This window comes from Oncorhynchus clarkii, chromosome 25 (assembly GCF_045791955.1).
Source record: "Oncorhynchus clarkii lewisi isolate Uvic-CL-2024 chromosome 25, UVic_Ocla_1.0, whole genome shotgun sequence".
NCBI lineage: Eukaryota > Metazoa > Chordata > Actinopteri > Salmoniformes > Salmonidae > Oncorhynchus > Oncorhynchus clarkii.
Genome location: NC_092171.1, coordinates 7,903,731 through 7,920,499, shown reverse-complemented (window position 1 = coordinate 7,920,499; position 16,769 = coordinate 7,903,731). Strand labels below are relative to the sequence as shown.

At 41.4% G+C, this 16,769-nt stretch overlaps 1 pseudogene; it reads left to right on the top strand.

Moving 5' to 3' along the window:
• The first annotated feature begins 257 nt into the window (after positions 1 to 257).
• On the top strand, positions 258 to 16,515 carry LOC139383276 (origin recognition complex subunit 3-like; annotated as a pseudogene).
• Positions 16,516 to 16,769: the final 254 nt, after the last annotated feature.

Below are 16,769 nucleotides of genomic sequence, written 5' to 3'. Positions count from 1 at the left end.
AAATAGTGTCTGTTCAGCAAAGCACAGAGAGTCCAGCAAGACCAGGCCTATTCAGGGACCCAGTGACAGATCTGCTACACGCACCGGTTTTTGGTGCATCATCGGCTGTAAGTGACGACAACTAAAGTGATCGTAGTTAAGGTGCTCTACCTTCGAACAACTCATCCTGACATGACCCTCCAGCATGACAATGCCACCAGCCATACTGCTCGTTCTGTGCTTGATTTCCTGCAAGACAGGAATGTCAGTGTTCTGCCATGGCATCGATGAACCCGGATCTCAATCCCATTGAGCACATCTGGGACCTGTTGGATCGGAGGGTGAGGGCTAGGGCCATTCCCCTCCCCAGAAATTGCAGGTGCCTTGGCGGAAGAGTGGGGTAACATCTCTCACAGCAAGAACTGGCAAATTTGGTGCAGTCCATGAGGAGGAGATTCACTGCAGTACTTTATGCAGCTGGTGGCCACACCAGATAATGACTTACTTTTGATTTTAACCCCCCCCCCCCCCCCGCTTTGTTCAGGGACACATCATTCAATTTCTGTTAGTCAAATGTCTGTGGAACTTATTCAGTTGGTCTGTTGAATCTTATGTACATACAAATATTGACACGTTAAGTTTCTTGAAAATAAACGCAGTTGACTGTGAGCAGATGTTTCTTTTTTTGGTGAGTTTGAGACCTACAGTACATATTGTACACATACATTTTTCTAGCCAATAGGCTATGTAACTCCAAACACATTTTCGCTAAAAGCAGCTGTTTAGCTCAGGGGCCTTTTTCTTGCCATGGAACCCTGCCGAGACAGACCTAGGGACCCCAATCATGTTAACCCCCCCAAAAAAATATTAATTTGTCTTATCAGATGAATGATAATGGCAAGGAGAAGTAAGGAACATTTTCAAATGAATGGACTTGGTACATAGTTGGAAGAGGAAGTAATAACTCTAGCATACCTTTTTCTAGCTAATAGATTAACTCCCAATCTGGTTTAGCTGGTTGAACAAAGGTGAGCCATGTGTTGGCAAAATATATGTCCAGGACCCTGTTTCCCGATAGCGATGGAACTTAGGCTGAGTGTAAACATGCATCTTTCCAACAATGGCCAAAGATGCGTTTCCCAAAACACCACGAAGAGAGAACGCTCGCTTAGTGAGATGTTGGGGCATGTGTCGATACTAATAGGATCGAAAGAAAGTGAGCACTGCTCTCAGATCAGCTTTCTCCATTCAAATCTTACCTTAACTTTTAGAATTATTTCACAATACTGATGACGGATCAGCTCCAAGAGTGATATTAACACCTACGGCTGCAAATATTGAGGTGGCTTATTACTATGCCTACACAATAAAAATGGACTAAATCACTGATTTGGCACAACATTGCGCATGTTAGGTTACATACACATCATGAAATATATTGAGAGAAATTATTAGACAGTAGCCTACAAGTAGCAGAATAGAACTCCATTGATTGAACCACTGTCAAACCAAATACAATGTTATTTGTCAAATGGGTCTTAAGAGGTGTAGACTATGCTTACATACTTACTGGCCCTTACCACTATTGCAGAGAGAAACATTTTAGAAAACTAATACAACAAATAAATACACAATAAGTAACTAACTTTAGCTACAGTGCCTTCGGAAAGTATTCAGACCCCTTGTCTTTTCCCATATTTTGTTACATTACAGCCTTAATTTAAAATGTATTTAAAAAGTATTCATCAATCTATACACATTACACTATAATGACAAAGCAGAAATTAGGTTTTTAGAAATGTTTTAATAAAAAATATATAAATATCACATTTACATAAGTATTCAGACCCTTTACTCAGTACTTTGTTTGGCAGCGATTACAGCATTGAGTCTTCCATGGTATGACGTTACAAGCTTGGAACACCTGTATTTGGGGAGTTTCTCCCATTCTTCTCTGCAGATCCTCTCAAGCTCTGTCATGCTGGATGGGGTGTGCTGCTGCACAGCTATTTTCATGTCTCTCCAGAGATGTTAGATCGGGTTTGAGTCCAGGCTCTGGTAGATCCACTCAAGGACATTGATACTCGTCCCGAAGCCACTTCTGCATTGTCTTGGCTGTGTTCTTAGGGTCGTTGTCCTGTTGGAAGGTGAACCTTCGCCCCAAGTCTGAATTCCTGAGCGCTCTGGAGCAGGTTTACATCAAGAATCTCCAAGTACTTTGCTCCGTTCATCTTTGCTTCGATCTTGACTGCTGAAAAACATCCCGCAGCAAAATGCTGCCACCACCATGCCTCACCCTAGGGATGGTGCCAGGTTTTCTCTAGATGTGACGCTTGGTATTCAGGCCAAAGAGTTCAATCTTGGTTTCATCAGACCAGAGAATCTTGTTTTTCATGGTCAGAGCCCTTTAGGTGCCTTTTGGCAAACTCCAAGCGGGCTGTCGTGCCTTTTTACTGAGGAGTGGTTCCATCTGGCCACTCTACTATAAAGACCTGATTGGTGGAGTGCTGCATAGATGATTATCATTCTGGAAGGTTTCATCTCCACAGAGGAGCTCTGTCAGTGACCATCGAGTTCTTGGTTACCTCCCTGACCTTGATTGCTCAGTTTGGCCGGGAGGCCAGCTCTAGGAAGATTATTGGTGGTTCAAAACTTCTTCCATTTAAGAATGATGGAGGCCACCGTTCTTGTCGACCTTCGATGCTGCAGAAATATTTTGGTACACTTCCCCAGATCTGTACCTAGACACGATCCTGTGTCGGAGCTTTACGGACAATTCCTTCAACCTCATGGCTTGGTTTTTTCAACTGTGGGACCTTTTATATAGACAGGTGTGTGCCTTTCCAAATCAAGTCCAGTCAATTGAATTTACCACAGGTGGACTCCAATCAACTTGTAGAAACATGATCAATGGAAACAGGTTGCATCTCAGCTCAATTCTGTGTCTCATAGCAAAGGATCTGAGTACTTACGTAAATAAGGTATTTCAGTTTTTTTAATACATTAGCAAAAATGTCTAAACTTGTTTTTACATTATCCGGTTTGCTTAATATTAGGAATTTGACATGATTTATACCTTTACATTTAATACATAAGTATATTTTAGCAATTGCATTTAATTTTGATACTTAAGTATATTTAAAACCAAATACTTTTTGACTTTCTTACTCAAGTAGTATTTTACTGGGTCACTCACTTTTGTCATTTTCTATGAAGTTATCTTTTTACTTTTACTCAAGTACGACAATTAGTTACTTTTTCCACCACTGGTGACTTCCTAAAACGAAATGTGACAAAATACTAGAATGTTGTTTTGAATGTTTTTGGTCATTTGAAAGTTATTTCCCCTCTATGGGGCACCATTTTCAGCCATTTACTTTTAACTGCATGAATTGAACGTTGTCTGAGGACCTGTGGGGAGCCTACATGTTTTAATGCTCTAGGCCGGGGATTCCCAAACTCGGTCTTGCAATGACACTTATTTTTCTTGTGGTGCTTGACATGGAGGGACTTTAGGGAATGGGAGGGCCTGTGGAGAGTGTTTGAGGCTTTGCGAGGGGTGGTCAATGAACTAATCATCTACTTCAACTACCGCCATTTCTGCACTTAAAAAAATATATATATATTTTATTAAACATTTGCTTAAGTTTGTTACATTCGGTTTTTGGATCTGAGATTACACTACAAGTAAAACTTTAAATACATACTTCTATTATATGAAATATATGGCTGCGTATGATAGCTGCGTCTAGGTAATCACTTAGAACTTATGACCTCAAACAGTCTACAATCTATATGGCCTGCTTGAGAGGGAACGGGTCCCAACTACCAGGGATTGAAGCTCTTCCTGATAGCCCATCCCCTGGATCTGAGGACAGACTTTCTCATCTCAGCAATGCTGGAATAGTATGCACACAGTGCAGTTTTTATACATGGCAACTCACAGTAGCTGTCCTTTTTATAAAATGCATATTGTGGCTACAGTATCAGTTTGCTACATTCATTTCATTTTGGAACTCTTTGCCACTGTTTGCAATCATCAGGGCCAGCTTGACAGTGGCCAGGTCCTAATGTGGAAGCGACACTGACAACGCCGACACGGTGTACAGCATGTGTGTGTTCTTCAGCAGTCTTGGGGGGCTTCTTCCAAAGTCACTCTTGGTCTCAAAACAAGGACATCTGCACCTGTTTTAAGAACGTGTAAAACATAACATTGTGAATGTAGTTGTTGAACATATCGTTTGTGGTGGGGGGTTGGGTGAGGTAGCCTGGTGGAACAAGACCGACACATGTATACCGCTCCCCAATAACCTAACTACCATCCTCCTTGGTAACTTTTGACAATTCGACCCCTAGTTCTACATGATTGATTTGAGCAAGTTAATTTGTGTGTGTGAGAGAAAATGTCTGACATGAAAATGATGTCCATCACCCACACTTTGGAAATGTGTCCGTACCCCCCCCCCCACGCATTTTGACTCTGTCAGGGGTGGGGAGTAATGGGTTACATGTAAGGGATTACAAAAAACGGTAACTGTAATCCGTTACATTACCAGCATTTAATATTGTAATCAGTTTACAGATACTTTTGAAAAACTAGTTACTTCGAGGATTACTTTTAAATTTATTAAGGATGTTAGCGGAAAAAAATCTTTGACACTTCTCTGCTTTCTCAATGACATGCAAATGAGCATTGAAAAAAGGCTCAAGTTTAAGTTTGTTCCACCTGAACGAGTCTGACCACAAGTCAGAGACCACTATGATGATACCAAATGTGCTTAATGGATCGTGGGTAAAGAGCAGGAATATACATTTTTTTGTAGGCTACAGTCCAAGCTGTCTTCCAATGGTGCAGCATCCAAAGATTATTCACCTTGAATAAATGCTTGGAGGTAAGGATGGCAGCAGTGGCGTAGTCTACCGTGATACGGATATCACTTATTATTTATATCTACATAGTGCATTGATGTGAAGTGAATCACACTGCTGCTCTCTGATTTAGCTATTTGCGCCTTATGGATTGTGGTTGCTGTGGATAGCTGTTCACAAATCTAAATGGTTGAATTCAAGAAGTTTAAGCTTCCTATCAATCATTGTTTTTGAAACCAGTGGACAGCCAGTGAAAAATGCGCTCTTGCAACAGCTGCATAGCGCGGATCCAAGCCTATGGAGTAAGTGGGGCTTTTATTGATCAATCTAATTCATGCTGATAAAAAAATCCATAGGACTTGGAATTACTGGAATTTTGATAGACTTTGGTTTTTAATGTAAAAATAATTTAATCGTATTATTTATTATTTATATGTACTAGAAAGCTATAGGTTAGAAGAAGCCTACATAACCACCCCATAAAATGTAACATCCATTTATGGCCACTGTAAACTTGAACAGATTTATCCTGCAATAGATGTTCAATTGTTAACATACATTTTTGTCTTCTAATGCCTCTTAAGGGGAAAGTAATCTAAACATTACTGAGTTTGGGTAATCAAAAGGTTACGTTACTGATAAACATTTGATTCTGCTGTACTTGGTTCTGTTATTATTCTCGTTGGAGATGGAGGCAGCTGCCAAGTTTCATCTGCTGGAATGATATAGACTTAAAATGTTTTATTTTCTGAGTTCGTATTGTTCAACCAATGAAGTAGATGGGTCTAGCGCTCCCTTAGTAAAGTCTTGCATGTTAAATTCCAAATCATTGAGTTTTCTTTTTTCATTTGGAAATAAGTGCCTTAGTGACCGTCTTTGGTGCCTTTAATTGTCTTGTCCCACCACCTTTTTCTTCTCTCTAACTTGGCAGAATGAGTCGACTCCAACTTGTTCCAGCCATCCAATTTTGAAAGTATGTTCTGTTGTCTTAGCGTTGGAGTTTCCACAAAGTTTTGCAGGCTACTTATGACTTTTCTTTAGGCTTATGGAACAATTAAAAAACGGATCTGCAGTTTTGAACACACTGGATCCCTGGAGAGCGGCCACTTATCTTTTGCAGTACTGCCTTATGGCAATACGATCACCAAATCTGGGCACGTATTTTGCGAGTTCGGCATCCATCATGACCTTGACGGCACTGCAGTAAATCTGAAAACAAAAGAGGTAAGTAGTTACAACTTAGTGTAATTAACTTGATTTGATGGATGGTTATAGTGGATGGATGAATACATAGCTCAATTAAAGCAAGAATCCTTAATTGAAATGATAACAAAGCAGCCAACCCTGCCTCTTTTGGTAAAAAGCTGAGGAATGGGCCTGGTGTAATGTAACAACTCTCAAATTCATACACAGAGCTATGGATGCAAGGACTGACAAAATAAAAACAAGATCAAATTTGGGTTCTGATGGGGGGATGACTGTTGAACTAAGCTCATGAGGCATTGTTTTTATTTATTTATTTATTTATTTATTTATATATAAGTCCCAAAATGGTGTGACAAACTGTGCCCCAACTATCCACTGCCCAAAAGCGGGAGAATTATACAGGGCATTTGGAAAGAATTCGGACCCCTCGACTTTTTCCACTTTTTGTTACGTTACAGCCTTATTCTAAAATGTATTAAATACATTTTGTTCCTCAATCTACACACAATACCCCATAATGACAATGCGAAAACCTTTTTTTTTTTTATGTTGTGAGACTCGAAATTGAGCTCAGGTGCATCCTGTTTCCATTGGTCATCTTTGAGAAGTTTCTACAACGTGATTGGAGTCCACCTGTAGTAAATTTAATTGATTGATTGGACATGATTTGGAAAAGCACACACCTGTGTATATAAGGTCCCACAGGAGGTGACCAAGAACCTGATGGTCAATCTGATAGAGCTCCTCTGTGGAGATGGGAGAAACCTCCAGAAGGACAACCATCTCTGCAGCACTCCACCAAATCAGGCCTTTGTGATAGTGGCCAGATGGAAGCCACTCCTCAGTAAAAGGCACCTAAAGGACTCTGACCATGATAAACAAGATTTCTCTGGTCTGATGAAACCAAGATTGAACTGTTTGGCCTGAATGCCAAGCGTCACATCTGGAGGAAACCTGGCACCATCCCTACGGTGAAACATGGTGGTTGCAGCATCAGGCTGTGTGGATGTTTTTTTTGTTTTTCAGCGGCGGGGACTGGGAGACTCGAGGGAAAGATGAACGGAGCAAAGTACAGAGATCCTTGATGAAAACCTGCTCCAGAGCGCTCAGGACCTCACACTTGGGGCGAAGGTTCACCTTCCAACAGGACAATGACCCTAAGCACACAGCCAAGACAACGCAGGAGTGGCTTCGGGACAAGTCTCTGAATTTCATTGAGTGACCCAGCCAGAGCCTTGACTTGAACCCGATTGAACATCTCTGGAGAGACCTGAAAACGCACAAGCATTTCGCTACACTCGCATTAACATCTGCTAACCATGTGTATGTGACAAATAAAATTTGATTTGATTTGAAAATAGCTGTGCAGTGACGCTCCCCATCCAATGTGACAGAGCTTGAGAAGATCTGCAAAGAAGAATGGGAGAAACTCCCCAAATACAGGCGTGCCAAGCTTGTAGCGTCATACCCAAGAAGACTTGAGGCTGTAATCACAGCCAAAGATGCTTCAACAAAGTACTGAGAGAAGAGTCTGAATACTTACGGAAATGTTTATTCAATTTTTTTGGTGGGGGGGGGGGGGGGGGGAAACTGTCATTATGGGGTATTGTGTGTAGATTGAGGAGGGGGGGACTATTTAGAATAAGGCAATAACGTAACAGTGGGAAAAGTGAAGGAGTCTGAATACTTTGCGAATGCACTGTATATCTGGCAAGGCAGCGGCGCTGTCCTTTCAGCACCAAAGAGTTGACCATGGTTCCCCAAATGTAATTTCCACGTTATTTGGTTGAGTTTGCTTTGTTTGTCATGCATGCGTCTTTAACTTCCTTTAATAAGTAGGCATTCTATATTTTATTTCAATTCATCATAAACCTAGATTTATTTGTTGATTTATCTGTCATTGATTGTATTTCCGGGAAGCTGTTATGTGCACCGATAGTAGCCTTGCAGTAACATGACAGCCTTTAGTGGCTTGAATATCAATTTTCTTTCGTGAAGCTCATTAGTTATTAATGGTTCGAGATATATATATATATATGTGGACAACATTCCTCTGATGCAGTTTATTGATCTGAATAGAATGTTGTTTTGACGAGACACTTTTCTTTGACACTTTGAACTGCATTTATTAGTCATTTTGTTTGTTGATAGGCTATCATTTCATTACTACTTTTGGTTATAATAGCCTATGAATTCATTGTTTGTATAGTATTGTAATATATTGAGACAAACTCTTTACTGCCTTTTTTACTCCCTTTTCAGAACAATGGCTGACTTTATAGTTTACATGAGTCTACTCCAGACTCTGGATCTGTGTAGCTCTATGAACGGCGACCTTAAGTACACTTTTAAGTTTAGCAATTTCAATAACCTGAAAAGTCAGGACCCTCGCTAGCTGTCATAACTGAATTATGCATGTTTACGACGCAAACTAAAGACACAATGCGCAAACTCTGATTCATGATACATGTACAACATGAACAGCGCCATCTGCTGGATAATTGAGATTACACCATGAAATAACACTGACATGACAATGGTTCAGGTCATTGGAAAGTTTATTTTGCCTGCTCCTTACCGTACTGTCAACTACATTATTATATTGCTGAATTGTAAATACAGAGCTCAACCATGCACATAACGCAACTTTTTCCTCCCGGAACTACGCTAAATGTGCTTGCTTAGTGACATAATTTCATCTTCCAGTAAAACATGGCATCAGGCAAACGGTTTGATGAGTTTGATTGTTTAATTGTCAGAGGCAGAAAGGAATCATTTCTAGGACTGGAGGCTTCGGTGTTAACAGGTGCAAATGTCAATGATGGTGCGCTCTCATCCCTGCGCTATAACTATTTTGTTATGAAACCCCTAAAAGTTAGCTATCACGTAGGCCTACCTTTTCATTGATGAAGGTCTGTAACAGATCCTCATCAAACCCTCGATCTCTCAAAAAGCGCAGCAATTCCTGGTTCTGCTCCATCTCTTGCTAGCCTATACTCCGGAGGATGGAGGGGGCAGACTGGTTGGATATCTATCAAAAGCTAGCTAGCTACGTATCCTAGCCTGGCTATCAGCTAGTATAGCGTTACAGGTGAACGTATTGTCATAGCAACAAAGCAAATAGCTATCAATTGCTTAAATTCCTACACCGCGAAGGAGCAAGACAGCTAGCTACAAAAGACATTAGAAATCATTTGCCTGTTTTAATCGATTCCAGACCATGGTTCCATCAGCAGCATGTTTCTGGTTTAGGGTTGCATACACAATGAATGGAAAAACATGCAGATTATTAAAATTGAGGGAATAAAAAAAATTTAATGAGGGAACGAATACAAAATCGGAGAGAACTGTTAAAAACAAAAACACTAATTAATTTGAAAAAAAATCAGTGAAATGATTTTTTTTTAAACGGGAGAATTGATATTAGATTAGTCTGGCCGTTTGTCGTTCCCCACCACCATGACTACTGAAGTGCGCCGTACAATCTGTCAAATAATAAAACATTTTACTGATCATAGTCTGTCTGGGACAGTCACATTTTGACAACTTCTTCGGTTTCAAAGGTAGGCTAATGAGTCCATTGGTTTTATTGAGGTTTCCTGTTGGGAGTGGTGAATTAGTACATCATCGTGGCAAATAACGTTACATCTTTCCCACGTATGTCAGCTGGTTTACTAACTTTAGCTCGGCAAAACGACCATAACAAAATTATAGGTATCTAGCCACAAAACTTGTTTAAGTTATTGCTTGTTGTCAGCCCACTGAAGTAACAATGATCATGTCATCATGTGTATATCCCCCGCATGGATAGGGTTGCTTTGTGTTCAAGTCCAGTGCCAAAAAGAGAAAGAAGAGGCCAACTGTGGGTGAGTGATTTTATAGATTATAAACACAGTAATTGAATAATACGTGTACTTTGTTTTGTGAAACCGGAATATTCTGCCAGTGCCATTTTGTATTGATCGCGCGCGCATGTTTTCTCCAGAGGATTATTTCGCTCATGGCAATGAGGACACAGAGAATAACAGACATTATTGGAGAACATGAAGGCAGACACCCAGGTGAGAACCTATAATGAAGGCAGACACCGAGGTGAGAGCCTATACATGTCATGCAGAATAGGGAATTGTGTCGGCTCTATTTATTACATTTCTATCTGTAACGTTGTGAACGTTTCACCTCACAGAAAAGTTCCGTTATCAGGCATGGAAATGTACATTGTTTCGTCTTTACAATTTCTGCAGGATGAGCTGAACAGGATCATCTTAGACAGCCTATTGGAGTTTATCAGAAAGAGTGACTCCACTTTCCAGCAGGGCACGGATGACTGGGCAAGAGGTATGAGAGCCAATGAGATTCCTACAGCTGCCCTAGTGCGTGGATTGTTACTCAAAAGAGAGGGTGCACACGCAAAAGTCTTTGGCATGACCAGGGCTCATGCCATATGCCTAAATTAGTGTATTTTGATATGTTGTCCATGGGATAGAGATTAACCAAGTAACTGTATGTCTCTTCTCTTCTTACTGTGTAAGAGTGAATGTGCCAAATCATGAAATTACCTTCCAGAGCTCCTCTAACCAGCTGCAGCAGTCGGTGACTCCTTTTTGTTATCTCCATACAAGCCAAAGAGTGTGCAGGTCAGTCCCATGTATGCAGGTCAGTCCCAACAACTCTTATTTCTATTATTAGTCAACAAGGGAATTTGTACAACTGCTATTTGAGGTTGGTAATTGGGTAGATGTAATTTATTTATACTTTGATGTAAATAAGTATCTGCATGCCATTTTTTTTATTATGACACATGGATACTACCTCACTCAAATCTTTAAGCACCTGATGCATAGGGTTCTAGTGAGACTGATGAGTGCTTGTGTGTCCGTGGATGTTGAAGAGAAGGAAGAGCCTAAGCAACACAGTACATATGTTAACCAGAAGAGGGTGCACTGCTCCCTTGGCACCCTCTGGCACCCTCTGTGACTGGTACATTACTTTTTTCCCCACCTTTATTTAACCAGGTAGGCCAGTTGAGAACAAGTTCTCATTTACAACTGCGACCTGGCCAAGATAAAGCAAAGCAGGGCGACACAAACAACAACACAGAGTTACACATGGAATAAACAAACGTGCAGTCAATAACACAATAGAAAAGTCTATATACAGTGTGTGCAAGTGCGGTAAGATTAGGGAGGTAAAGGCAATAAATAGGCCGTAGTGGTGAAGTAATTACAATTTAGCAATTAAACACTGGAGTGATAGATGTGCAGAAGATGAATGTGCAAGTAGAGATACTGGGGTGCAAAGTAGAAAAAATAAATAACAGTATGGGGATGAGGTAGTTGGATGGGCTATGTACAGATGCAATGATCTGTAAGCTGCTCTGACAGCTGATGCTTAAAGTTAGTGAGGGAGATTTGAGTCTCCAGCTTCAATGATTGTTTTTCAGTTTGTTCCAGTCATTGGCAGCAGAGAACTGGAAGGGAAGGCGGGCAATGGAGGAATTGGCTTTTGAGGGTGACCAGTGAAATATATATTCTGGAGACTATGGGTGGGTGCTGCTATGGTGACCAGTGAGCTGAGATAAGGCGGTGCTTTACCTAGCAAAAATGTATAAATGACCTGGAGCCAGTGGGTTTGGCAATGAATATGAAGCGAGGGCCAGCCAACGAGAGCATACAGGTTGCAGTGGTGGGTAGTATATGGGGCTTTGGTGACAAAATGGATGGCCCTGTAATAGATTACATCCAGTCTGCTGAGTAGAGTGTTGGAGGCTATTTTGTAAATGACATCGCCGAAGTCAAGGATCAGTAGGATAGTCAGTTTTATGAGGGTATGTTTGGCAGCATGAGTGAAGGATGCTTTGTTGCGAAATAGGAAGCTGATTCTAGATTTAATTTAGGATTGGAGATGCTTAATGTGAGTCTGGAAGGAGAGTTTACAGTCTAACCAGACACCTAGGTATTTGTAGTTGTCCACATATTCTAAGTCAGACCCATCCAGAGTAGTGATGCTAGACGGGCGGGCAGGTGCAGGCAGCAATTGGTTGAAGAGCATGCATTTAGTTTTACTTGCATTTAAGAGCAGTTGGAGGCCACGGAAGGAGAGTTGTATGGCATTGAAGCTCGTCTGGAGGTTAGTTAACAGTGTCCAAAGAAGGCCAGATGTATACAGAATGGTGTCATCTGCGTAGAGGTGGACCAGAGAATCACCAGCAGCAAGAGCGACATCATTGATGTATACAGAGAAAAGAGTCGGCCCGAGAATTGAACCCTGTGGCACCACCATAGACTTCCTGAGGTCCCGACAACTGGCCCTCCGATTTGACACACTGAACTCTATCTGAGAAGTAGTTGGTGAACCAGGTGAGGCAGTCATTTGAGAAACCAAGGCTGTTGTGTCTGCCGATAAGAATGTGGTGATTGACAGAGTCAAAAGCCTTGGCCAGGTCGATGAATACGGCTGCACAGTATTGTCTTTTATCGATGGCGGTTATGATATTATTTAGGACCTTGAGCGTGGCTGAGGTGCACCCATGACCAGCTCAGAAGACAGATTGCGTAGCGGAGAAGGTATGGTGGGATTCGAAATGGTCGGTGATCTGTTTTGTTAACTTGGCTTTCGAAGACCTTAGAAAGGCATGGTAGGATAGATAGACTGTGACAAAGGTACGAAGCTACTGCACACAATCAAGGACTAATGTAAGGCTTTTATGTAAAACAGTCACATCTTAAAGATTTTGACCTTACTATCTCTACATTGTGTAAATGCTCATTACAGATCATGAGTCTTATGTGCACAAATAATTTGTTTGGTCCTAATAATTTGTCTGGCACCCCAGGCAAAAAGTGTACTTCTTTTGGCAAAGACATGCAACAGTATCCTCCCATTTTAGTGATCTTCATAGACCTAGAGGCTTTCAACCCTAGAGTGCTGCAAGACCTCACCATCTGCAGGGGGGAGAAAAGCATGATCCCTGACCTCTGTCTCTGTTAGATTGATTGAATGGGGAAAATGCACTTGTACTTGTGTGAGGGTACCTCTAGCTATATGTTAAAAATGCCCATGCGTGACGTGCTATATAATCTCCCCGTTCTCTGCGACAAGTTGGTACGTGGAGCAGTTTCCTCTGATGTTCGTCTTTGGCATCACCACGTCTCGCAGCACCAATCAGCACATGCTACCCCAGTCCATATCCTTTCTGCTGTGCATTGAGCTCTTCCAGTCCCTGTCCTGCACCCTGCACCTGACCACTGTCATAGACAAACCAATCAACCTGCACATGTACTCTACTGTATGCTTATTGTTATTGTTGAATGTATGGTTATTTTGACACTTGGTTATTGTTGTCCCTTTGACAATTTTGATTCTTATTTTTATTTTATATTGTAAATATCCAAAATAAGCTTTGGCAATATGTACATTGTTACATCATGCCAATAAAGCTAATTGAATTGACAAAGTAGTCTGTAGCTACCACGGATCCATCCATTCACTTTGATGTAGTTCTATTGGACACAGTGATCATGCTCCTCTGTGCCCTATTCCTAAACCCAATAGGGTTCTAAAGGTGCAGTTGAATACCAACTAGAGATCAACGCACATTTTCACTCTTGATCCCCATTGATGACATTATTTTTTTATTTTTGTTTTGTTACACGTCTTTCCCAAGTTAGAATTCTGACTTTAGTGTGTGTATTGCTTTCCCGTCTGTGTCTCAAGGTGATCCTGACCCCACTGGATGTATTATTTTGGATTATTCCTGTGAATAGTTAGTTACCTTATCTTTTGCATTGCTTGATCTCAGGTTTGTGTGTACGTGTGTGTTGAACATGGGGCCCCCTTACCAGTTGGCTCTGCTGGAGCACTTCCACAGCCAGCCTCTGAGCGTGCTGTGCCGTAAGGAGGCGGCGGCCCTGGGCCACGCCACTGAGCTCAGCCACAGGGATGTAGAGAGGATCCAACAGCTGCCATCCTTCATGAGGTGACTGTCTCACACACATACGCACACGCAGGCCCACAAGTCTCCAACACACACACACTTCTACCCATATGATGGTTGAGTAACATTATTTAAATGTTGTGTGGTTCGTCTGTTTAAAACTTGTTGTGATGCTTGGTGTTTACCTCGCACCCTTTCCCCCAGGTACATAGCAGGCTCCCCAGGAGCAAATGGAGCTGTTGACCAGTGATGACCATGTGAAGGTAAATATTGAGTGCTTTGTCTCAATGCCTCTCCACGTTCTAACGTCTTCTCTACCTAAATACCCTCTGGGGAAACAGGTTTGAACATTTTGTTTATCAAGGTTGCCATTGAAATAATACCTCCATGTTAAGAATGTAATTGTAGAGCATGGCACCAACTGTCTCGCCTGTTCCACATATGCCTCGATTTTCAGATAAGGGAACTGCACATATCCTGTTTGGAGAAGAATGTGTGGGAGAATGAAGAGCATGTGTCTGCCATGCAGCTGAGGTAATGATTGATTCCAAAATCGTTGTTTAACGTCAATATAAAGCACAAACATTGCCTTACGAAACTTATTTCAAAGTTCTATACAAGTTGCCATGTACTCGGTTACCTGCTAAGATAAGAAAGTTCAGTTTGTCTGCTCTCCTTTCTTTTGACAACACTCTACGTTTCACCCCAGGATGATGGCCAAAGATGAACTTGTAGCAGCACTGCAAAAGTGCGCTGAGATCCTAAAACCTGGCAAGAGCAAGAAAATGAGCGCTGCACTGCTCCAACTGGAGGATTTACTTGCCAACGTTGACCAGTCGGACAGAAAGTAGCGATGAGGGTTTTGCTTTACCATTTTTATTTGGATCTCTGACGCATTAAAATAGCAGACTTTTTAATTATATTTCTATGGTGGTGAAATGTACTTTTTGATTGCTTCGACCCTATCAGATGTTGCTGATGCAGCGGGTGCAGCTGGGGAGATCATCTCTTCTCCAAGGAAAGGCCTCCAGAAGAAAACAGACCTGTTCCAACTGCAAAAGGTAACATTTTTGTAATGGAAAATACCGATTTTAATACACTTCTAATATGTACAGCAGTGCCCCTACCCGAATCCCAGTATGTGTGCTACTATAGCTCCTCTGCTGTCCTGAGACCCCACCTCAACGCCACGCCATCCAGACTGCCCTCAGCAACCCCTACCTTTACCTGAAGGTAAACAACTTACCACTGAGAGGCTTTGTCTCAATAGTGTCTAGTAAACTCCTTTCCTCATATCCTCTCCCTAATCTGGATAGACTTGATGGGTGTAAGCAATTTGGTGGACTACTATCAGTGGGCTTACGGTCACCTATTCACAATTCTTTCAGTGCAGATGAAGGAAAAGGAAAGGAGGTAAGACAGTCTCTTTAGACAACTGAGTATCAGCCCAAACTTTAAGTGTTAAAGCTACAACAGCAGCTGATACTGATGCTAATGTTGTGTGGTTCAGAATGAAAACCTGCGGATCGAGGACGGGACAATTTCAAATGCTGCTCCTGACATCTGCTTTGTGTACAAACTCCATATGGAGTGTGGGAGGCTCATCAACCTGTATCACTGGCAGGAGGTAGGTTTTTATAAAGAATCAAATGAAACACTATTGTTGGTATTCTTTACTGAACAAGAGCACTTTACATATTGCATTGAGTGAATTTGTATGTATTTTGCAGGCTTATGCTACAGTGGTCTCGGCTGCAGAGGGCAAGGATGCTGACTGTGGACTATGGCAAAGTGGATGAACTCAAACGGTATCCTTTAACTGTTGGAAGTTTTAAAATGCTTGCTCGTGATGTATTTTGAATATTGCTTTTCATACCACATGTCCTACTGCAGTCTCTTTCCTTTCCCATAGCCTAGATATACAGTCAGGTCAAATTATTGGCACCCTTGATAAAGTTGAGCAACAAGACTGTAGAAAATGAATTAGCACAAATACTGAGTGAGCTATGTTGTATGCAATTTTGAAAATATTATTATACTAATACAATTGCTCAGAAAAGACAGCCCTCTTGAATTCAAACCACAGGTTGTCAATGGGGTTCAAGTGTGGCGAATCAGATGGCCATAGCAAAACGTTGATTTTTGTGGTCAATTAACTATTTCTTTGGACTTCGATGTGTGCTTAGGGTTATTGTCTTGCTGGAAGATTCACTTGCGTCCAAGTTTCAGCCTCCTGCCAAAGGCAACCAGGTTTTTTATTTTTTTATCCAGGCTGTTTCTGAGCTAGAGTTCCGGGGATTCGTAAAATCCACAAAGCAGAAGTCTGACCTGCGGAGGCTGCTGTTTCACGGTCTCTGAGCTTGTGTTGTATAGTATGCATGTGTCAATTGTTTTATCATGATTTGCTCCAGTGTATTCTTAAAAGGTGTGGAAAATGCAAACATGTTTACAGTTTACTCCATTAACAAACACACTCAAAGAGAAGTGTGTGTATATGCAATATTATAAAACATTTTGTCATCAAGTAGCAGTATCACAAATGATAAAAGCAGCCATGTTAACAAGTTTAAGGGGTGCATTCATATGTAATGAACATATGGGTCTTCATGTAGTGGTTGTAAACAGGTGACGAAACAAGATCATTCTACCACTTGAGGGCTAGATGAAGTGCAACTGGGATGAACATTCAGTCAATACTTACACGGAGGGCCGAGTGTGTGGGGTTTTGGTTTTTCCAATTAAGACCTAGACAACCAGGTGAGGGGAATTCCTACTAATT